Source organism: Lygodium microphyllum, chromosome 21 (assembly GCF_053477565.2).
Source record: "Lygodium microphyllum isolate KBCC chromosome 21, Lygodium_microphyllum_v1.1.10, whole genome shotgun sequence".
Taxonomy (NCBI): Eukaryota; Viridiplantae; Streptophyta; class Polypodiopsida; order Schizaeales; family Lygodiaceae; genus Lygodium; species Lygodium microphyllum.
The window spans coordinates 133826882-133852301 of NC_141155.1; the positions used below are offsets into that span (position 1 = coordinate 133826882).

Here is a 25420-nt window from a genome sequence, read left to right on the forward strand (position 1 = left end):
GAGATAGGGAGAATCCCATTGTACATCAACTTCTTCTTTAATTAAGTTAAATAAATACCAAAAGGGGGACCAGTTTTGGAGACAACAGGATGTCCAATGTCCAAGATTAAATGGTAATGTGCATTTCAATAGTGCATAATCAGGTTATTTACCACCCTATCTAAGAAAGAAGGCTAGTTTCACACACCATCACCTAGTGACTGATTTTCAGCATTTACTTGCTGCTGTAACCTGTTTTCAGCATGATGTTCTTGCCGTCCTATTCCATGCTTCTATTTGTTGTCCATTATCTCCTAACTGTAGCACAATAGGTTGCTGCTCATTTTGAGCGTCAAAAGGAACAAAATCTTCAGCTAACGGCTGCTGAATGGCTGGCTGTTCATGCTGAAATTTGACCTTCTTTTTGTCAAGGTCATCCTGTGTAGTATGTTTCAGCAACTTTGCCTTATTAAATACTACATCTCAAATGTATACTATCTTCCTCCTCTTTAACACATACACCTATGACTGTCTACTAAAATCATCAATAAAAGTAACAAAGTATCGTGCACCCCCGTATGAATTAACACGCACAGTGCACACATCAGACTGTACTAAATCAAGAGCATTGGACTTCTTAATGACACCAGAGTAATAAGGAGACTACACATGTTTTCCATATATGCAATCATTACAAAATTTGAGACCATAGCAGCCATAAACGTTAGAAACGTTTAGAAACAAAACGTCAAAAACGTGCTTCGTAAAGTTCTTTCAAGAGGGAGTAAAATAAGAAACGTGGGTTTTTTTATATAGGGGTTTTTAATAGATTTGACTAGGGAAGGAGATTCTAAACCTCTATGGAACTCTTTCTTAAACAAAGAATGGCTAATTGAGCTTGAGTGATAATAGAGTCAATTGAGAATAATACATTATACGTTACATATCCATGATCCATTATTGACTTGTCACTTATGTCAAAGTTAGTCTTTGGACAAGCTATACTATGGTTTAGAACTCAAACATTATGATTCATACATATCATACAAGGAAATTTGAAATTAACATGTAAATAGCCTATCTATAATATACACTAAGTCAAGTTACAACATCATGATTCTCATTTCCAAATAAATTGACAAAATATCAAAATCAAGAATGAATTGTAATATATCATAAATTAGACTAAAGTCGTATAATATTCAGATCCAGCTTCTCACTGATGCGTTTGCTGGTGTTCGACATCCGAAGGCTTCCTTGCTACGATTCGGGATCTGTTCAGAGTACAACACACTCTCCGGCTCATTACCCCTGCCCTGATCCTTGAGATACAGGAGTTCAAGGTTCAGTATTCATTCACTGCATAGTGTCTTTGCGGCATGAGCATTGTATATTCAGCAGTTATATCACTTCAGTTATTTTTTGTGTTCATTGTCTCTGAGTTACCCTAACCTTAACTGAGTTCTTTTATCAGTCTGTGCTTTGTCGTACGATTGTTATTTGTGTTTCTGTGTCAGAGTATTTCTTTACATGGTATCAGAGCCTGGTACTCTCTGAGAAACCTAGCCTCTGAAAGCTCTCCGCAAGAAGCAAGAACAACACTAGGTTCAAATCAATGTAACCGACTCGCCGTTTCGGACCGAGACGGAAACGGGAGACCGCCGTTTCACGATTCTACGGCCCGTTTCGAGTGGTTATCCAGCGCAGAAACTCGCTCTCCTTCCCGACTTCGGACTCGCGTGCATGGCACACTAGCAGCTCTCGCCTCCTCCTCCTCGGACCTGCAGCTCCACCTCCTCTTTCTCTTCCTCTTCCTCTTCCTCTTCCTCTTCCTCTTCCTCTTCCTCTTCCTCTTCCTCTTCCTCTTCCTCTAAGCTCTTCTTCTTTTTCTTTCTTCTTCTTATTCTTCTTTATTCTTTCTTCTTTCTTCTTCTTTCTTATCCTTCTTCTCCTTCTTCTCGAATCTCCTCCTCCTATAATCCATTACCTAGGTCCTGACTCCTGAAGGCTAATCATATCATGTCGCCGAACCCATATTGGAGGCATGTCACTCCAATCAAAGGATACGAGGGCTCTGGCAGATCAAAGAAGTGGAGGTGCAACTATTGTGGATTGGAGAAATCGGGGAGTGTAACGCATGTGAAAGACCACTTGACTTGCGTTCCCAACAAAGACATCGGGCCTTGCAGAAATGTGCCGGCAGAAGTGACAGTAAGTCTCCATCTTTGGCGCCGAAAGCGTATGGGTATTGAGCTAGAAGAGGATGAATCAACACCACATTGGGATAATGAAGCGCAAGTGAAGCAAAGAGAGGCTAGTGAGCCTAGTAGCGCTAGCCAAATTGGAGGTGCCAGTGGCCCATCAAAAAGAAGTGCATCCATATCCGTATCGAATCCAAGTGCAAAAAGAACCCCGTTGCCATCTTCTAGTGGTGGTGGGTAAAAGGGCTCCTTGCATCGTGCAAGTGTCCATGCAAGACTTCAGAGCATAGTTGTCAAGTACGAAAAGTACGATACAGTACGGTACGATAAAATACGATACTAAATGGTACCTTAAGATTTTATAAGGTACGGTACGTTATTAGTACAAAAAAAAATTAACTTTATTTTTAAAAAACTATAAATAATAGAACACATGTTTAAAGTGAAACTAGCAGTGTCATTATAAAATATGCTGAATACATTAGGTAAAAAGCCCTTGCAATCACATGCAAGCAGCAAACATGCAGGCAACGGTACAATGTACTGGATACATCATACAATCATCAATGAGTGAAACTGGATACAATCATCAATGATAGTACTAAGTAGATACAAAAAGGTGAGACTCGAGAGAGCTGAGGCCTAGAGGCTAGGATGACTCATGAGGCATCACTATCATCAACATCATCATCATCATCATCTGAGTGCTCATCAAGAGAGTTTGAAGATAACTCCTCGTCATTGAATGAAGAGACACTCTCATACTCATCCTCACTGATAAGGTTACCATCATCATCAAATGATGGCTCCCTAGGCAATGACGATCTAGCTATAGGCAAGGGGGAATGTCATCATCAGGGAGGATGAGAGCTACTAGAGCCCTGCCTCATATATGTCTGCAAACCACCTAAACCACACCTCGTCGATCTCGGAGGGCGCTGAATGACCATGCCCCTGCTGGCAACTCGAACTCCTCACCCACAAGCACGCTGACTACGAGTGTCGCGGGTGTCTGCTGCTATGAGCTCTCTATAGAGCTCTACAAAGATCTGCTCCTCCTCATCGACCTCCTGATGTACACTCGCAAGAGTGTCGCCCATCAACTTGAATGTATCAACATTCATCTACACAATGCACATAAGATAATAGATTATAAATACTAAATTGTTGAGTATAATACTATAAAGTAACAAGTTGAAACCAACAAATTTAAAAATTAAACTTGACTTATCATTTTATGGTTAGGTGTTTACCTACTTTGGACTACCCATACTCATCATGGCTTTCATCATGCGCAAGTTAGTGCGGCAATAGACTAGCCGCTCTAACTGTCATGTGCTAAGACAATTGCGAATCTTCGTGTGAATGAGAGAATAGGCACTCCAGTTTCTCTCACATGCACCCGAAGAGCAATCCTGCGCAAGGACTCTCATGGCCAAGGGCTGAAGAGTCTCCAGCGCATATCCAAAATTTTGCCACCAAAATAGAGGCTTTACAAGTGACTCCCTTCTCCAACAAGTGGAAGAAGAAAATGCCACATGTCCTCTCTGATCTGCATAGCATCCAAGCTCCTCTAGGACTATGTTATGGTCATCTATGAGGACCACACAAGTCAAATATGCAAGCTGATCTGACCAGAGCTCTCTATCATCCATGATTGTCGGCGACTTGTAGGGCGGATGCACCAATGCTACAAAACCATGGATGGGCCTATGCATCCATGCACATCTCCTCTCTGCTATCTCTATGATGTATGCACGCTGAGAATCTGTGATCATCGTGCAAGCCCGTACCTCCACCAATGCCGCTCTGCAGAAGTGAACGAGAAGGCCCATGGTGGATCCCTCGCAATCAGTCATGTGCAACACCCTATACAAGGGAGTCACGGCAATCACAATGGCACAGACTTTTTGCCAAAACTGCTCATCAAGGCACAGCCGTTGCATGGCTTTCGTCTCCTCTATCTCATGCTCATCCCACTCATTCCATAGAGTGGACACCGCTGTTTGGGCGGACCGCACCTCATAAAGCCGCTCCAACAATAACCACATATAAACAAACCAAGTTGAAGAAGGCTTCTTCAACTCAAGTTTGCTATGCTCGCGATACATCGCAAGCACCTTCACCTTCACCATGAAGAAGGTGACAACAGATGTAGCCTTGTGTACCACCCTCTTCACCCATTTTAGCTTCCCGATATCCTCCATGAGCAAGTCGAAACAATGACTTGCACATGGAGCCCACACGATCCAAGGAAACTCGGCCTCAAGTAAACGGCCCATGCGCCGACAATTGGATGCATTGTCGGTCACAACTTGCACCACATTCAATGGGCCCACCTACAAGCACATCATACATGGCACAAATTATAAAAGCTTTAGGGAGAGATAAATCATGAATCATGACTTGAAAATTCTAATTATGATTCATGAATAATGAAAGCAACTTTAAAAAGACAATGTGTACCTCAATGATAGCTTGCCGAATGTGGCGGTAGATGAATGGGCCGGTCATTTTTCTTCCCCTCTTGCCGGTGTCTACGGCCCACAAAAAATATGTGCCAAGTGGACATGAAACGAGTATGTTTGATGATACCACGTTTCTTACGGTCACTCCATCCATCGGTGAGAATGGAGCAACCGTATTTTGTCCATGCGGCCCGAATAGGATCAAGGGCTTTATCAATCCTCTCCTTCTCTTCATCAATCTTCTTCGTCCTCATATCATTGTATGAGACGCCGCTGTTAGCGATCAGTCCCTGGCGGAGCAGGCAACCACGTGGCAGTCTGGTCGGACTGTACCAATCGGCCAGCCATGTGGCAATCCAGTCGGACTGTACCAGTCGGCTGCATTAAATGCAGCCGACCTGTCATTTTTTATCGCATTCTTTTTGGCTATTTATAGCCGACATTCTGCACATTCTTCCACACTTCTATTTGCAGATTTCAGGCTGGAGATTAATGCAAACTGCAGCATACTTCGAGGTGGACAGCAGGTTGCATCGTCGAGGTGGAGACACGCAGTCCTGCGCACTGCGCCTGTGTATATATCTGCATATCTTTGTATACAGCACACCTTATACAGCAGATCTTCATCTTCCACTGTCTCTTTCTCTCTCTCCTCTCTCTGTGTTCACTCTCTCTCTCAGTCTTGGTCCCACGCTTCCGCATCGCTGCACTCTGACATGGTATCAGAGCAGTGAAGAAGGGCTGACTGAGTGAAGAACCTACCTGAAGAGGAGATTCCATCGCGACACAAGGCTGCGTTTCCAGCGTTCAAGGGCGAGCGGGAGGGCTGCGCATCAGAACAAGGCTGAAGCGAGCATGGGCGCGCGGGAAAGGAGTCCAGTTGGTAAAATTGCTGCTGTTTGCTGCTGTTTGAAGAGAAGGAAGGCTGTGTTTTCAGCTTTCAAGTGCAGGTTTTACTTTTTCATCGCCTCCGGCGGTTGAAGAAGGTTCGGGACGCAGAAGAAAGAGCCCTAGCAGGCTGCGTTTTCACAGTCAGAGGGGGCTGCTTTTGCATTTGTGCAGGCATTACAGGTGAAGATGTCTACAGAGATTGACTTGGAGTTCCAGGCGATCATGGATCGGAAGGTGCCTGTCTTACCGGCTTCCCTCAAATCAAAAGCTCGATGGCGACAATTACCGCATCTGGCACGTGATGATGTTGGCCATCCTTGAGTCTTGTGATTTGGCGGAGCTTGTACAGGAGGAGATCGACCAGCCCTCGGTAAGAGATGAGTCCAAACTCTCTTCCGATGCTCCTGCGGAGTTGGCCAAGGCCCAGTCTCACTGGGACAAACTGAATGCCCGGATTCGTTCTTTTCTTTTTCTGTCTTGTACTACAGCCGTAATAGCTCACATCGAGCACTTGACGGTGGCTCGGGAGATGGCTGGAGCTTGACCAGATGTATAACCGGATGACCCTTATGAAGAGGGTTTCTTTGGAGGTGCAAATGCGGACTTTGTCCGTGAACAAGTCTTCTTTGTTGTGGGAGCACATCAACAAGCTTAGACAGCTTCAGATGCAGGTTCAGAATGCGGGGAAGCCAATTTCCTCCGAAGACATGGCGATCACACTCTTGTCCCAGTTGCCGCCACGATTCGGTGCTTTCTACTCCGCCCTTATTGCTTCGGGGCGTGAGTCTACTCTTCGGTGGGAAGAGCTAGTTCCTATGGTCTTGGACCAAGAGGAACAACTGAAGGGACAACATGCTTCCAAGTCGGAAGCTTTGATAGGTCAAGCCTCTCAGAAGAAGGGGAAGGACCCAAAGAAGAAGGAGGAGGACAACAAGTCAAAGAAGGACAAGGAAAAGAATCCACATACCATATTTGTGGTAAGACCGGCCATTGGAAGAAGGATTGCCCCGACAAAGACAAGAAGGGCACCAACAAGAAGGACTCGAAGGATTCTGGAGCGGTGGCTGCACCCTCATCAACTGCGTTTCTTCATCTAGCAGTCATTGAGGACTCTACACCGAAGGCTTCTGATGCTGCGATGACAGCCCCCCACGCTCGAGAGTGGATCATTGACAGTGGTGCCTCCCGGCACATGACTCCATCAAACGGTGTTGCCCAGTTGCGACCTTCGCGTGGGCAAATTCTCATCGGAGATAGCTCTTCGGTGTCTATTGCAGGACGGGGTGAGATGCAGCTTATTCCAGATGGACGTGGTGGTACTCATACCTCAGAGGTCTTGCATGTGCCAGATTTAGGGTATCATCTACTTTTGGTTCATAAGATTTGTTCCCTTGGACTTTTGGTGGAGTTTGACAGTGATTCAGTGCGAGTCCTTGATCGAGGGTCAAGGAAGGTTCTCTCATCAGGCTATGAGGAGAACGGCATCTACAAATTGACGTCTTCTACCGCTCTCTCTACTCTTCTTCTTACCTCTCAGACACAGTCAGAGCTATGGCATGCTCGGTTTGGTCACCTAAACTATGATTATCTTCGGAGGGCGTCACGTGGACAGCTTGTTCAAGGGTTGCCGGACATAGTGGTGAGCCAGCAGCCATGCGTCTCCTGCATTCGTGGGAAGCAGCATAGGGATGAGATTCCCAACAAAGCTTCACGGCGGTCTACTTCACCGATGGAGCTTGTTTCTACGGATCTTTGTAGCCCTATGAGAAACGAGTCCTTGAGAGGAAGCTCGTACTTCATGTTGATCATAGATGACAACAGCAGGATGACTTGGGCCTACTTCTTGGCGTTGAAGTCGGAGGCTTTCTCCCACTTCAAGGATTGGCTTCTCTTTGAGGAGAATCGATCGGGCCAGCAATTGAAGACCTTGCGCTCCGACAAGGGTGGTGAATTTGTTTCTAATGAGTTTGCTCGTTTTTGTGCAGATAAAGGCATTCACCAGGAGTTTGCTAATACCAACACTCCTCAAGAAAATGGCATTCTTGAACGGAAGAACCGAAGTGTGATCGAGATGGCGCGCACCATGATGGAGCACCGACAGACACCTCAGTTTCTGTGGGCCGAGGCTGTGGCTACTGCAGTCCACATCCTTAACCGATCCCCCACTTCGGCCGTTGATGGGATGACACCTTTTGAGGCTTACTTTGGGACTAAGCCCGATGTTTCTTATTTTAGGGTTTTTGGGTGTGATGCCTATGTTCACATTCCCAAGACTCATCGTGATAAATTTGAAGCGGCTTCTCGAAGACAGGTGTTCGTTGGCTACAGCTCTCAGTCCCAAGGCTATCGCTTGTATGATCCCGTAAAGCGGGATCTGTACACCAATCGCGATGTGCGGTTCGTGGAGGTTCCGGCCATAGCAGCGGGTGAGAAGCATCCCGTTCTTGGAGATCCAAGGGAGAGTTGGGCTCCCAAGACAGTTCCTTTGGAGCCAGCGCCTGTTGATTCCGATTCTGTTTCTGATACAGAGTCTACTGTTCCACCGGTCACCCCCGAGGAGTTACCACCTATGGATATCCCAGAGTCTTCAGCTGATGGAGAGCGACAAGGAGAGGTCCGGCCTCCTCCTTGTTGGGCCCGTGACACACTCCGAGATTCGGGGATCGAGGGGGTCCCTGAGGAGTAGGGACCGTAGGATGGTCCGCGGCGGTCACGGAGGCACCAAGCACATTCTACGGAGCTTGTTTGCTCTAACTATTGTTTGATAACCCATGTTATGCAGGATCGAGAGCCCACCTCCGTGAAGGAGGCTTTACAGTCCGCACCATGGAAGAAAGCTATGGAAGCCGAGTTGGAGGCTATTGAGAGGAATGGCACTTGGTCTCTCATGCCTCGCCCCTCGCATAAGAAGGTGATTGGCGTCAAATGGGTCTTCAAGACCAAGTACCTTAGCGATGGTTCTTTGGACAAGCAAAAGGCTCGCCTTGTTGCTAAAGGTTTTGCGCAGCGCCCCGGGATTGACTGTCATGATACTTTTGCCCCCACTGCTCGTATGGCGACTATTCGAGCTGTTCTTGCCCTGGCTGGCCATAGCAGATGGCCTGCCTACCAATTGGATGTGAAGTCAGCCTTCCTCAATGGTGATTTGAAGGAGGAAATCTATGTAGAGCAGCCTCTTGGCTTTGGATCTTCAGATGGGCAAGTCTACAGGTTAAAGAAGGCCTTGTATACCCTCAAGCACGCTCCGCATGCATGGAACGAGAAGATTGACTCGTTCCTTCAGTCACAGTTGGGATATCGGCGTTCCAAGGCCGATCCGCAGCTTTATATACACACTTCCGAGGCTGGTTGTGTGCTTTTTGTATTGTATGTTGATGATTTGATTGTCACAGGTGATCATGCACAGAAGGTCAAAGAGACGAAGGCAGCTTTACATCAGACGTTCGAGATGACGGACTTGGGTCTACTCCACTTCTTTTTAGGCCATGAGATTTATCAGTCTCAAAGGGGGATTTTCATCTCTCAGCAGAGATATGTACAGGAGCTCTTGGTTTCTTTTGCGATGGAGGATTGTCGGACCATTTCTACTCCTATGGATCCGAACTGGAAGGCCACTTCACATTCAGATTCTCCTTTGGCGGATGCTTCTCGCTACCGTCAGTTGATTGGATCATTGATTTGGCTCCTCCACACTCGTGTTGATCTTTGTTTTGCTGTAGGTCTCTTGGCGGGGTTCATGAGTGAACCTCAGACGGAGCTGTCCAGAGGATACTTCGGTATTTGAGAGGAACCTCTAACTTAGGGATTCATTATCCAACAGGCACAGGTGGTTCCGATCTTGTACTTGCAGGTTGGAGCGACTCGGATTGGGCTGACAATGTGGACCACAGGCGGTCTACTACAGGCTACTGTTTTACCTTGGGTGCAGGTGTTATCTCATGGAGTAGCAAGAAGCAACCCACGGTAGCCCTTTCATCTACTGAGGCGGCGTATCGGGCCACGTCTTCCACCACATGTGAGGCTGTGTGGCTTCGGCGATTGTTGGAGGAGCTTGCCTGCCCCCAGACTCATCCTACTTTTCTGCGATGCGACAATGAGAGTTACATTGCCTTGGCACGGAATCCTGTTTTCCATGCCCAGACGAAGCACATACAGATCCAGTACCACTTCATCAGGGAGAAGCTTCTGGATGAAACCATAGCGGTGGTGTAATGCAAGACGGAGGACAATCTTGCAGATTTGTTTACGAAGGCGTTTCCTCAGGCTCTGCTTCGGAGACATGTCCGATCCCTCAGGCTTTTGCCCCGTCCAGGCTCTGAGAGGGGGTGTTAGCAATCAATCCCTGGCAGAGCAAGCAGCCACGTGGCAGTCTGGTCGGACTGTACCAGTCGGCCAGCCATGTGGCAGTCCAGTCGGACTGTACCGGTCGGCTGCATTAAATGCAGCCGACCTGCCATTTTTGATCGCATTCTTTTTGGCTATTTATAGCCGACATTCTGCACATTCTTCCACACTTCTGTTTGCAGATTTCACGCTGGAGATTAGTGCAGACTGCAGCGTACTTCGAGGTGGACAGCAGGTTGCATTGTCGAGGTGGAGACACGCAGTCCCGCGCACTGCGCCCGTGTATATATCTGCATATCTTTGTATACAGCACACCTTATACAGCAGATCTTCATCTTCCACTGTCTCTTTCTCTCTCTCTCCTCTCTTTGTGTTCACTCTCTCTCTCAGTCTTGGTCCCACGCTTCCGCATCGCTGCACTCTGACAGCTGCTCCATCCTTCACATGGGCCCACATTGGCGATGGTTCTCACCATCTTCTTCCATTGCTCATGCTTTAGGATGTTGAATGCAAGATTGCACTCGATCACCGTGCGTGCAATCTCAACATCGAGTTGTCGTTGCCTTTCTCTAAGAAAGGCAACCGATCCACGTGTATGACCGGGAGCTTGAGAGAGAGAGGATTGCTTCTCCGATACCACATGAGCCTCTAACCTTTGCCTTTTGCCAATGCCGGAGCCCGAAGCGGATGTGGAGTCGGCACCACCAATGGTGGAGGCCTCACCCGCATCGGTCGAAGATAGACCTACATTTGAGGCTTTCTCATGAGTAGACATAGGTGTAGATGCCGCCGCCGCTGATCCACCACCTCCTTCTCTAGTGGATCCCCCTCTCATCTTGGCGAGAATCTCGCCCGCAATGTGTTGAGGGATCGACTTACACGGAGCGACTTGGCCCCCCGTCTTGGAAAGATGTTGGAGAATTCGGGTCACACCACTTGTGTAGCTCTTCCTGCAATACTTGCATATCCAATTGTGGGAGTTGGACTTCTTTGTGTCCCTCTCCACATGGATGGCATGCAAATTGAAGGCCTCATGCTTCTCATGTGTCATGGTGCTGAGGCGAGGCTAGAGGCCCGATGAAGAGAAAAGAGTCGACACTTGTCACTCCGATCGGCGGTGATGCTTGAAGAGGGAGGGGATGGGGAGAAGAGGAGAGAGTGAGATGATGCTTGAGCCTTGAAGAGGGAGGGGATCGGGGAAACTTGGAAAGTTGGAAGAAGAACGAACTTTGAAAAGGGAGAGGATGGGAGGAAGAGGAGAGAGAAGAGGGGAAGAGGAGAGAGGAAGAGGGAGCTTGGAGGGGATGGGAGCTTGATGCAGCCTTGGAGTCTTGGAGACAAGAGGGAGGGCTGAGGAGAGAGTCGAGACATGCAAGAGTGTGTGCGTGTCGCAAATGATCAATCGTGCCCAGTTTGCGCCTTTTTCCCCAGCCCGTTTCGTGCGGAAACTCTCTGGATAGCTCGCCTTGTCCCGAGGATACGTGGTCAAAATATGTCTAAAATCTCATACAAAACAGTACGGATACATACCGTACGGTTTGTATGGTACGAACCTGTCCGTTTGACGTACGAGTGCAACCCTGCTTCAGAGACAAGCAATTGTGGAGGCAACTAGAAAACTCCCACGCTTATTTATTCGGTGTACTATCCCTTTCAATGTGGCCACTACACATCAATGGAAGAAGACAATCAAGGCAATAAGCCGCATAGGGTGTGAGTGGAAAGGTTCATCCACAAATGCATTATGCACACGGGAGCTTCGAAAGGAAAAAGCATCCATAGAGGCTCAATTGGAGCCCTTGAAGGAGACATGGGTGAAATATGGATGCACAATATTATGCGATGGATGGTCAGATATGCGCCAAAGGAATGTTTACAATGTTTTGGTGTCTTCATATATAGGCACCATGTTTATTAAGGCTATCGATGCCTCTGTCTCAGGTCTTACCATCACAAGAGCTTTCATTTGGGAGCACATACAACAGGTCATCATGGACATAGGAGTCCAAAATGTGATGCAGGTGGTGACAAATAATGGAAGCAATTATATGTCTATGGAATGTATGCTTGAGAAGGAGTTTCCTAGCATAGTATGGACTCCATGTGCATCCCATTGCCTTGACTTGCTTATTGAAGATGTTGGGCAAATATCTTGGGTGGATGACATTTTCAAGACGGCAACAAGCATGGTAAGATTTGTGAAGAAGAGGCCATCCGTCACAAGCATGTTTCGGGCCAATAGCACACTTCAGCTATTGAAGCCCTCCACCACTAGATTTGCTTATGTCTTTATTGTATTGGAGAGGTTGATACGGGTCCGTCTAAATTTGATACGAACCATTGCATGCCAGTAATGGCTCACATGGAGTGAGAGAGAGAGTCTACAAAGGCTCTTGCTTTTAGGCGCAATATTTTAAATGAGAGTTGGTGGGTTAAGGCACAGGCATTGGTGAAAAGTCTCACTCCTATTTACACTGTATTGTGCCTCACTAATATGGAGAGGAGTACTTTGGGGCTTCTATATTAGTATATGGATAAAATTGGCGAGACCTTGCTTCGCAACAGCTTTTTGCCCCAAGACAAGTAAGTTTTTGTTTAACCTTTACAAATGTAATTATTTGGTATTAATGACTCTTTGATGATTGATCATTATTCAAACTTCTAAGTTTTTAACTTATTTTATCTATAGGGTTGATGAGATTCGTACAATGTGAAATGCACGATGAGGCTGGTTCCATAAACCAATCCATGTTGTCGCACATATATTGCATCCCATTTGGCGTAGAGCGAGGAGCAGTACACTAGCGAGGAGTTAGAGAAGGGCTTTATGGAGTACATAAGGTGCCTCATAAGAGATGATATAGATATGATGAGAAGAGTAGAGGATGATTTGTTGGCATTCCACGATCATTCTCTTCATTTTGGCCGACCGACAGCTAGACTTCGAGAGACACAGCTTCATCATGTCTCTTGGTGGGAGAAATACAGCAATTGTGCTCCTACTTTGATATGTGACTGGTGACTTATATTTTGAATCTTGATTATTTAATGCATTATGCACCTAGGTAACAAGTTCTGTAATCTATTGCCTACTCAAATGTTGATTTTGTGACATGCATATTAGCAATTGCCAATTACTTAACCTCAATATCTTAAATTTGAATAGAAACGCATTGCCATTCAGGCCCTCTTGCAAGATTGTAGTTCAGGGCCTACTGAGAGGAACTAGAGCATATGGGCCCTCTTTCATACCAAAAACAGAAACAAGCTCACAACTGCCCAGTTGGAGCGTTTAGTGCTTTGCCATTGCAATCTCCAGCTTCTTGAGAGGACCGCTATGTCCCCTGAGCCTTCACGCGTAAATTGGTAATGATTAGTATTATATATAATTAACTTTTTAACCTTGAGTCCTTGGCACTTGACATTGCAAATTTGCTTGGAAGTTGGATTGTAAATTGTGATATGTATAAACATTGAACATATTGAATCTCCTCTTATATAATATGTCTTTGTCTCGTTCACCTTTACATGTGAATGTTGACAAGATTGATATAGAGAAGGTGCATGACATTCCGCACATACCACAGGAGCGGGATATCTACTCCATGCTTTATGAGGAGCTATCAGCACCAGTGCACGAGACTCGTGCACAGAGGAGGGTTAGAGTGAGGACCACACGTAGTCGTGCATCACAGGCAGAGTCAAAGCCAAAGTCTGAGGATGAGGCTAAGACTGCTTTATCAACTTCTCAATCAGGGTCCTCGGAGTCGGACGAGGAGATAGTGCACAGATCCTCAGAGTCCGGATGACTTGTGATATACAGGAGTCAGGTTAGCAGTGCAGAGTCCAAACTAGAGTTGTCGGTTGTTCATTGATGTTGATACTTATAGCCTCACTGGACTTTGAAGTTTTGACAAATTATTCACATGACATAGTTACTATCATTGTATCTTGATCCCACTTATTATGCATCTTGATTCTTGTTCCATTGTTCTTAATGTTAGTCTTCACTGCTTTTTAGATCATAGATTATTCATGAGTCATAAATTCTAATTTATTTTGTTGCCTTATGTTTTGAAAATTGAGTCTTAATTGTGTTAAGATGTCTTAAGTTTCAACCATTGAGTCCTCAATCTTGACTCTTCAATCTTCACTCGTGAGTCCTGACTCGTGAAACGTGTAATGAATCATGATTTCAATCATATGATATTAAGACTCAAAAGTTTTGTATGAAATTTGAATACAACATGTTGTAGGCATTGATATATTTAAATTTTACACACCCACATATTACTGTATTTTTTTTAGTATACAATCTGAAACGCCGTTTCCCCGTTTCCAAAATTTGGCCCAAAATCCGGTTTTTCCCATTTCCGTTTCCCGCATTTTCGAAACTTCCTCGTACTATGGTTCAAATAACTTCGAGCACATCAACATCAATTCAGTCTCCAGAACAACCTATGTCAAGAACCGAGCAAGAGTGGGCAGAACAGCTTGCTCCACAAAGTTCCGACATGGTGGAAGACACTTCTAACAACACAAAAGAAAGCCTATACAAGCTTTCCACTGAAGAATATCATGTGATCATGAACTTTAGACGAAAGAAGATTGAGGAGCTCAAGCGAAGGATTGCCCTTCAAGAGAAGCTAGTCAATGAAGGTATGCATGAATTTCTCTCTTCAGATGTTGCGCATAAATCTGATGATATAGTAGGGCCATCGAGACTTCCCTCAAGGATGAGTCCCCTGTTGGAGAAAGAGATCCAGAGTATATTCTCTTATTTCATCCTCTTCTGTCCACTCCAGTGCAGGGTACATTAGATTCGTCTTTTGTTCCTTCGTCTTTTACCTCTTCTGCTTTGCAATATACTGGTAGAAATCATGAGGAAGATAGAGTACAATCTGTTGACTACGGAAAAGGTTCTCTTGAGGACCAATTATTGTATGTTAACACACGTCGTAGGGATTATAAGAAAAAGCAAGGTACCTCTTCTTCTACCCTTTCTTCTTTTCAGTTTACTTCTCAAAATCAAAATGAATTTGGTGTTCCTATTTCTACATTGCATGATGCATCATCATCATCATCATTTCATTTTCGATCATTAAATGGTAAAAATGAACAAAACGCATATGCATCTTTCACACCACAAATCCAAAACCCACCGATCCTACCACATTCTTCCGTTGCTTCCCCACTTCTCTTCACACCATTTACATTCCCTATCAAACACCTCATGTTGCGCATCACACTATACCAGGGGATTATGGAAACATAGGCACCGCCTTTAGGACATCATCCTTTCCTCCAATAGGTGGTGTTCCACCTACTTCTCACACACTTTCGGGATCATTCTAGCCTGGGTATTCCCCCCCAGTCTCTCCCGAGTGTGGATCAGTTGTTGGTACCATAGCTTGCCTCTATAGCATTACCTAGTGGACCTCCCGGTCATTCTGTTGTGCCCTAGCCAAGCTTTGGACAAGGCTTTCATGTCCCAGTGCCTCCACCTCCATCGGCACCTTATGGAAACATTCATGTTCCAGTGCCTCCGCATCAATTGGCAATCACTGGATACTCCCGGCCTATTTCTGTCTACCCACCTTTTCCCCCTCATTCTTCCTATCAGACACACCCACCACCACCACCATCTTACCCTCTTCCTCCATCTTATCCCACTTTCCTAACACCTCATGGTTCCACTTCATCTTCTACCAAGCATGCTTTCAATGATAAGACTCGTTTTTATCGAAAACTTTACCACTTGGTCAAACTTGATGAGACATGTCCTTGACTCTCAGAACCTATGGGATCTTGTGCAAGGGTTGGAACCCCAACCCGATCCCGCACTTGTTCCATTCAAGGTTATCTGCTCATGGAAGCCTAGGAATGCCTCTGCTATTGTTGAGCTACTGTAGGGCTTATTGCTTGAGTTTCATTCTCAGCTTCAGCATTTTAACTTAGCGCCAGAGCGATAGGCACACTTGACCAACCATTATGCGGCTCGGGATAGGACCCGTCGTATAAATCTTGACCATGAGCTCCAACTCTTTAAAATCACTGACCAGGATGACTTGAAAGTCAAGTTTGGCTGAGTATCGGTGACTTCTTGCCAAATTCTCCACTACAGGGACTCCTTAGTTCTCTGATGATCAAGTCACATTGTTTCTGAACAAACTACCCAAGAAATACTTCAATTTTGTGGAAGGTATAGTTTCAAAGCCTACCATGCCTACTTTCTATAAATTTGAGTGTTAGTTGTTGCGTTACGCACAGTTGTTCGATCAATTTTATATGAACTCTTCCTCAGAGGGGGCTCTTGTTGCTCATTCTCTGAAGGGGCAACAAGGGAAGGGCAAACAAAATCAGCCTCCACTCAAAATCCAAAACAAAATCAATCCGGGGAATCACAAGGAAACTCCCAGTCACAACTCAAACAAGGGTGGCAGAATGTACCTAAAAAGAATAGGTATTGTCAACGTTGTCAAAAGGCTGGCCATTTTGACGACAAGTGTCGATCAAAGGCTAGAGGCACAGCACCCCAATCTAAGTCTCAGACCCCCGCCCATCAGTTGGACAACCCCTAGTAGAGGAGGCAAGGTGATGGCAAGGGGCAGTTTAAAGGTTAGACTCATACTGCCACTACTCAACCATCTCAATCGACAACATTCTCAACTCCAGAGGGATTGTCTGACTAGTCTGCAGAGGCCCACATCGTCTCCATAGAGACATCAAATGCAAGTCTCATCCATTTGTGTGATTTGCCTCCCGACGCGGTTACCGCAAAGGCCCACTCATCAGCCGAGCACTTCAGCTCTTGTTTGGATTGTGGACACTGAAGCTACACATCATATGACTCCTATAGAGGACATTTTCCGTGCTTGAGCCCCTGCAGCCGGGTGGGTCCGCGTAGGAAACAACTCCTCGGTCAAGATTCAAGCTCAAGGTAGCCTCAGTCTTGCCATTGACAAGGGTCTAGATCTGGCTTCGCTGGACAATGTATACTATGTCCCCCAACTTGGAGTGAACTTGTTATCTGTTCAGCAGCTTTGCTAGTTGGGGCGAGCAGTTTTCTTTACTCTGACATAGTCGACCGAGATCTTTGACTCTTAGACTAGTTTAGTGATTGCTCGCGGTGAGGCACAGCCTAATGGCCTTTACCACATGACACACTTTCTAATCGAGCCGACAACCGAGGGCTCCGTGTTCCATAGCTTCTAGGCATTAGCCACATCTTGGGAGCCTACGAACAATGAGCGTCTTTGGTACTTTCACTTAGGGCATATTGGTTATGACTCTCTTTATGAGTTATCCTGTTGTCGGCTGGTTGAGGGCCTTCCCCCACCTAAAGCTAGCTCGCGATGTCTGTAAAGCTTGTCAGCTCGGAAAGCAACACCGTACCCGATTCCCTCAATAGTCCACACATCGTGCTGACGAGCCTCTTAGATTGATTCATGTTGATCTTTGTGGGCCGACATCCACTGCCGCCTTGAATGGCTTGATGTACTTTTTTATAGTGGATGATCATTCTAGATACATGTGGGTGTACTTCTTCAAGCATAAGTCACAAATGCTTTCACATATTTTTTTGCTTGGGTGCTACTGGTTCATAACTAGACTAGTCGTCGTGTTGGTTGCATGAGAAGTGATAGCGGTGGTGAGTTTATCTCCCACGAGTTTTCCAAGTTTCTACTAAACATGGCCATCTCTTCCCAGCTCACCTCTACTAGCTCCCCCTCTCAGAATGGAGTCGTAGAGCGTAAGAACTGGACAGTCATGGAAATGACACACTCTATGCTATTCGCAACAGAGCTTCCTGAGCGCCTTTGGGTCGAGGCTGTTAATACTTCCGTATACATCCTCAACCGGCGTCCGACTGCGGCTCTTCCTAAAAAGACCCCGTAAGAGGCATTTTTTGGCTCTCGGCCTGTCATTTCCCACTTCAGAGTCTTGCCTACACACACATGCCTCTTGATCCTACTGTCCACTAGTCGAAGGATACCCTAGAACAACCCTTCGATGCACATACCTATCGCTCTGTTGTAGGAAAACTTCTTTGGTTAATTCATACAAGGCCAGATTTAGCTTGCTCAGTCAACATACTCAGTCAGTATTTCACAACACCTAGAATGTCACATTGGATTGCATGTCTTTGTGGGCTGGTTATTTACGGTGTACTTATTCTTATGGCCTGACATATGGTTCTAGTTTATGTTTGCAAGGGTACACTCATTCTGATTGGGCAAGAGATTCCGACACCCAGTGTTCCCATGGCGGCTGCCTCTTTACCTTGGGCACGGCTCCCATTTCTTAGTCTAGCCGTAAACAGGAGACGGTGGCGGCTTCCATGGCCGAGGCTAAGTACCAGGCTCTCTTCGATGGCACAACCAAGGCCATCTACCTAAGGAGTTTACTTACGGCACTTCATTTTCCATGTCACTCTCCCATCGTTGTCTACTGCGACATCCAAGGTGCCATTGCCCTTGCGGGCAATCCAATCATTACACCACGGACGCGGCATGTGGCAATCCACTTCCATTTTTCCAAAGAGTAGGTTGAGCTAAGCACTATCCGGCCTCCGCCTAGAGTTTGTGCCTACATCCGAAAATTTTGCAAATATTTTGACCAAAGCGGTCAACCGGCCAGTTCTTCAATACATGTTACCCAGGATCAGTTTTGGTACGCCCTCCCCTACTTCTTCAGCTTGACGGGGAGAGGATGCTTCCCTCTTGCTTTCCCTTCGAGTTTGAGAGGGGACGGTTTCTACTCTTGATAGTGACAGTGATGATGCTTACAATTTTTAGACATTCATTCATTTATTGTATTATAGATATTTGTAACTTCATCCGCACTGTCAAGATGATATGATTGTAAAAGGGCGCTTGGACAAGTGAACAATCCCTCTACGAGGGCACTATTCAAGTCGCACCGTTGCATTGCATCTTGCGTGGGCATAATATCTTGTATCACCCTTTGTATTACCCCATGAACTTGCACTCTATTCATGTAAATATGCATCTATGCGCATTTATCCATTTTCGGTCTTTTGGAGTGGTCGACTCTGGATCCACCATATTTGCGGCATTACCCATGGCAGTCTCCAAGGCAGTTTTTTCTTTGCTTACTTGCTTTGCTTGCCTTGCTTGCTTCACATATTTGCTATATCCACACCTTAGCCTTATTCTTCTTCATCGACATCCAGTAATGGTAGGGATAGTGTGCTTGTTTTGTGAAGGTCTTGGGTCTGCTGACCATCCTTTATCACTCTCCCATTTGGGGCACGGATACTCAATAGGACGAAAACTAATTAGAACCCCACACTTAATGCTAAATCTATCAAATTCGGAAAAAAAAAAGACCATCGCTGATTCCATCCACCTTTGTAGGGCTTGGTAGGCCATTGGGCAGCCGACGTGCACCCTTTGTCTGATGCCCTATCCTCTCTGAGGTGATCACTTGGGCTCCCTTGGTACGATAACCATTGCCTCTGTAGTCTTAGTAGGCCATTGGATAAGCAATCGACGCGCACCCTTTGTCCGATGCTCTGGCTACTTTGGGGTGGGACGCCTTGGGGTAAAAGATCTTTCTCATGGCACCGTTGTTAGACCTAAGAGGGGGTGTTGAGCTAAAAATGCATTAGCTTTACTTAAACAATCCCAAAACTTGCTTAATTAATGAAGAAACCTAGTTTATTTAAAAGAAACACGATCCTAGAGAGTTTCAGTGTCCCATAAGCACAAACCCACTTGGAAGGGCCCAAACTTTCTATAAATACAAGATAAAAATCCCCTCGGAATCTACCAAATCTCATGACCTAAAAAGAAATAAAGAAGATCCATGTCTATCATCTCAGACACCTTGTGTAGTGCCTCATTCATCTGCTTGGCCTTCTGAGGATAGTCACCTGCCAAGATGAGATCGTCCACATAAAGTACAAACAACACATGCCCTCCAGCTGAGATGTGGGCATACAACTGGGGCATAGTACCCCGAAACAGCGTTCTAGGGGCCCCAAATTGAAACAGTCATTTCAAACCAAAACTACGACAAAGAAATGGCATTTCGACACCTTGCAACGAATGGACAGACCACTTATATAAAGAAAAAACGTGTGGTTTTTTTTCAGTTTCGCCCCTATCTTCTGTACAATTGTCTCCTCCTCTCAAGCATACTACCTCCTATAACTCTGGACTCCACCTCCTCCTCTTTCCTTCCCTGCCTCCCCCCTAAATAATAATAATAATAATAATAATAATAATAATAATAATAGTCATCATCATCATCATCATCATCCTTCTCCCTAAATAATAATAATAATAATAATAATAATGATCATCCTCATCCTCCTCCTCCTCTTCCTCTTCTAAGTTCTTCTCCTTCCAAGTTCTTTCTTTCCACCACCACCACCACCACCACCACCACCATCATCATCATCATCATCATCATCATCATCATCATCATCATCATCATCATCCTCCTCCTCCTCCTCCTCCTCCTCCTCCTCCTCCTCCTCCTCCTCCTCCTCCTCCTCCTCCTCCTCCTCCTCCTCCTCCTCCTCCTCCTCCTCCTCCTCCTCCTCCTCCTCCTCCTCCTCCTCCTCCTCCTCCTCCTCCTCCTCCTCCTCCTCCAATCTTCTAAGTCCTTAACTTCTTTCAATCTTAACTCCATTGCCATCTTCTAGTGGTAGTGGACAAAGAGACTCCTTACATGGTACAAGTCTCCATGCAAGACTTCAAAGGAAAGATATTGTGGAGGCAACTAAGGAGCTCACATGTATTTATTCAATGTGCCATACCTTTCAATGTTGCCGCTACACATCAATGGAAGAAAAAAGTCAGGGTAGTGAGCCGCATAGGGTGTGAGTAGGAAGACCTTTCCACGAATGCATTACACATACGAGAGCTTTGAAAGAAAAAAGCATCCATAGAGGCTCAATTGGAGCCCTTGAAGGAGACATGGGTAAGATATGAATGCACAATTTTATGTCAAGGATGGTCGGGTATATACCGAAGGAATATATACAATGTTTTGGTGCCTTCGCATGAAGGCACCATGTTCACTAAGGCCATCGAAACCTTTGCCTCTAGTCTTACCATCACAGGAGCTTTCATTTGGGAGCATGCAACAAGTCATCATGGATATAAGAGTCTAAAATGTAATGCAAGTGGTGACAAATAATGGAATCAATTGTGTCCATGGGACATATGCTTGAGAAGGAGATTCCCAGCGTGGTATGGACTCCATGTGCATCCTATTGTCTTGACTTGCTCATTGAAGATGTTGGGCAAATATCTTGGGTAGATGACATCTTTAAGATGCCAATAAGTATGGTAAGATTTGTGAAGAAAATGTTATCCGTCATAAGCATATTTTGAGCCAATGGCATACTTGAGCTATTAAAGCCCTCTGCTACTAGGTTTACTTATATGTTTATTGTATCGGAGAAGTTGATATAGGCGCGTCCAAAGTTGACACAGACCATTGCATGCTAGGAATGGCTCACATGGAGTGAGAATCTCCAATGGCTCTTGCTTTTAGGCGTAATGTTTAAATGAGAGTTGGTGGGTTGAGATAAAGGCATTGGTGAAAAGTCTCACTCCTATTTACACTGTATTACACATCACTGATATGAAGGGAAGTACTTTGGGCATCCTGTACGAGTATATGGATAAAATTGGTGACACCTTGCTTCGCACCAACTTTCTGTCCACAAATATAATATGGATAATTGTTTAATATTAACAACTCATTGATGATTGTTCTAACTTCCAACTTGTTTTATGTACGATCCATCATCCATCGCTCTCAAGGATTGATAAGACTTGTGCAGTGTGAAATGCACAATGGAATTGGCTCCATTATCTATAAATCAATGCATAGGTCCACAGACATCAGAATGAACAAGAGCCAAAGGCTTACCCATGCACAGTGTCAAACTTCTTATGCATACTACGTGTCTGCCTACCATACAAACAATGATCACATGACTCAAAACACTTATAGTTAAGGGGCGGAAGATACTACAAACGAGTAAGCATTTTCATTCCCTTTAAGGAGATGTGCCCAAGGCAATGATGCCAAAGAGATACATATAGAACTACAACAACAAACAAAACATGATATACGGATCCAGATACAACCAAGGGATATAAAGTGCCAGACTTGGCACCATGTGCTAGAACAAGGTTCCCACAAGTGATCTTCCAAGAAGAATCCCCAAAGAAAACAAAGTAACCCTCATCATCCAGTGTGGCAGTAGAGATAAGACTCTTCGTAAGAGCCGATACATATCGAACATTATGCAAAGTAAACATACTGCCTGAACCAAACTACAACCGAATATCACCAATACCAACTATATGTAATGCCAAGTCATTCCCCAAACGGATAGATCCAATCATAATGCGATAAGAGTGGAACCACTCTCTATGAGGGGTCACATGAAAGGACGCCCTTGAATCCATCAACCAACACTGAGTAAAACTAGGCGAGGCTTTAGTCAGTTGTGACTCATCCAAAGAAGAAGCTGCAAGTATGTAATCATCATCAGAGTCAGATTACTGCACCACATTGATCTCTTCGATCTTAACACTGGACTTGGCAGGGACAATGATGCGATCATCAGACTTGTCCTATGCTTTCCCTTTGCCCTTTTCCTTGTGCTTGTCATCACGCATTTTATAGCAGTGTGGCCTAATATGTCCTGCTTTCCCACAATTATAGCATGTAAAATCGGACTTGCGTCCATGGGACTTATAATGAGACTGTTGCGAGTTTCAACCACAACGGTCATTCCCACTCTTGCCATCATAGCGACCCCAAACAGTCAAAGCATGAGAAGTATGAGAAGTATCCACATTCTTCCTATTTATCTCCTCTGTTAGGAGTGCACCCTCTACATTAGACAATCGGCCCATTCTCGGACATATTTATACACACAACAGTACAAAATGTGTCCCAAGACTCGGGCAGTGTAACCAACAAGAACAAAGGTGGAAGATTGTCTTTAAAGTCAATACCCTACAATGACAGTTGGCCAATGATAGCATGAACCTCACTCAAATGCTGAGAAACATTGGTACCTTCCTTCATATGAAGGTCCATAAGCCGCTTTAGCCAATACAAATGAGAAACAGGGCTTTGCTTATCATAAAGATTACGGATTTCCTCCCAAAGATCCCATGCAGACTGCCCTTCTGTGACAGCATTATAATAAACCTGCTTGTTGAGGGACAAGATAATTGTGGACCTTCAGAGCTCATCTAAGTCATCCCATACATCCTGATCTTGACCTTTAGGCTTAATGCTCTTGCATTTGATCGGCCTAATCTAATATTTCTACACCAAAACCTATCAAATTTGGGTCTTCCATTAGACATAATTGCTACCATCCAACTTTTCAATGTTGAAGATGGCACTATCATTTGAATGGCCAGCCACATTGCAAGAAAAAGAGGCACAATACAGACCAAATAGGCTGCTATAAGATCTGCAAGCAGCCCCAAAACCACTGCCAAAACAAGCTGAAAACAAGAGGTACGGACAAAATAATGGGTTGTCCACAAACTATGACCAAAATAGCATCAAATGGAGGGGACTGCTCTCATAAATAATACAATAGTCTACAATTACAGCATACTAAAAATGAGGTACACCAGTAAGAAATCAATGCCAAACAAGGGCAATCACAAATACAAAACAACCTGCAGCACGTGAGCAAAAGTTGAAGTAGCTCAAGCTCAACTACAAATAAAATCCAAAGCTCAATGTAACATCCAAGTGTGAAGTAAGCGGCTCCCACAGAAACAAAAGTCAGATACCAGACGAGCAAACAAAGCTCAAATCCTCATGTGAGTAGCATCCAAGCATCCAAGTACATAGCCAGGAGCATAAGACCTAATAAAAGCTTCAAGCCCGTAAGGTCATAGACCTCTGAAGCATCCAATGAAGTAAACTAACAACCAATGTCAAATGTCCTAAGCTCAAATCAAAGCTCAAATGCATTCAATAGCATAATCAAGCATAGAGCTTCAATGTCATGCACCAATACATCCAATAGAATGCCTAAATGTAGGTAACTCGAATGAGAGCTGAAGCAATGTTAGATTGAGCTTGAGCTCACGAAGAAGAAGGCTCTGATGCCAATTGAAGGGAGAAGCCCAAGTGGAAAACGAGCAAGCGGAAGCAAGAGAGGTGTGAGTTATAACAGATGAAACAAGAGAGCAAGAGAGTCTGAGAGAGAGACTCAAGATGTGGGAACTCCAACAATCACAATGTATGACCCGCCTTCCTTTTATTCAAATGTCACTGAAAGAATAAATAATGAAGTGACAGTGATGGGTGCCCACTGCCTGCAATATGCAGGTGCAAGTACTGTCAATGTAGTAATACACGGGCAGCTAGGCACAGGTGCCTTTACCCCCAACATCCCATATAAGAAATATGTGAGGCCACACTAGGGTTTTTAGAGATGTTGGATGAGATATACTTTCTAGGACACATTGTGTCTAAGGATGGTGTAAAGATGGATTCGGCAAAGATACGCGCAATAAGAAATTGGCTTGTTCTCAAGAGTATCTATGAGGTTAGAAGATTGTGTTCTCTATTACAAGAGATTTGTTTTCCATTTCACAGAGATTGCTTCACCACTTCATGCTTTGATTAAGAAGTAGTCCTTGTAAATGAGTTGAATAGAAAAAAGTGGAAGCTCATGGAAAAGCTTTCCATTGATCCTATTTTGGTTTTACATGATGTGCATAGAATTTTCATGGTTTAAGATGATGCATGTGAGAATAGAATCGGTGCAATTATTGATACAAGATGGGTATTTGTTTGCCTATGAGAGAAACATCTTGCATGAAGATGAAAAGAATCTGCAATCTTGCGAGCGAAGAGCTTTTGGCAGCTATCCATGCTCTTACTACTCAAAAGTATTCTCTTCTTGGAGCCGACTTATACAATTTGAGATCCTTACTCAATCCAAGTTGTTAAAGAAGCATATGAGATGGACCAACTTATTGTCTATGTTCCACTTTTAGATGTTCATGTTGATGGAAATAAGAATCTTGGTGTCTGATGGTTTGTCAAGGAAGCCACATGTTTCAACAATCTATGTTGTGTTTCTTCGTGATCTTGATGAGATGAAAGAGCAATATGCACAGGATAATGATTTTGGAAAAGACTTTGATCATGTAAAGGAACAATAGGGTTTGTAGTGGAGACAGCAAACACCAATAGTAAATAAACTTGGAAACTCAGAAAATGAATGATGGATGAGATACAATGACCTCAGCCCTCTGGGTCTCTAGGACTGAGGTGACATGAGCCAAGGAGTTGGTGATGCCAAAGTGGCCCAAGTTAACTGTGTTGTCCCAACTAATGAAGGGTGGTAGAGGGAGCAAACCCCAGTTCTCCAGCAATAGGATGTCACTGTAGACTTCACAGAGTAGAAGGGATGATGTGGGCAGCAATGGAGGGAGCGAAACGCAATCCTTCAGGCAGCGGCCTGTCCACAGCAATGGAAAGAGCAAAAATGCAGACCTC

The 25420-nt window shown here is 44.9% G+C and overlaps 1 protein-coding gene and 2 pseudogenes across 1 annotated transcript in view; 1 reads left to right on the forward strand and 2 right to left on the reverse strand.

Annotated features, from left to right (window-relative positions):
* Positions 1-25420, reverse strand: part of LOC148018587 (3-methyl-2-oxobutanoate hydroxymethyltransferase 1, mitochondrial-like) — a 75509-nt gene that overhangs the window by 48865 nt on the left and 1224 nt on the right. The window lies entirely within an intron of this gene.
* LOC148018588 (uncharacterized) lies at positions 1999-25083 on the forward strand (annotated as a pseudogene).
* On the reverse strand, positions 2840-4498 carry LOC148018589 (uncharacterized; annotated as a pseudogene).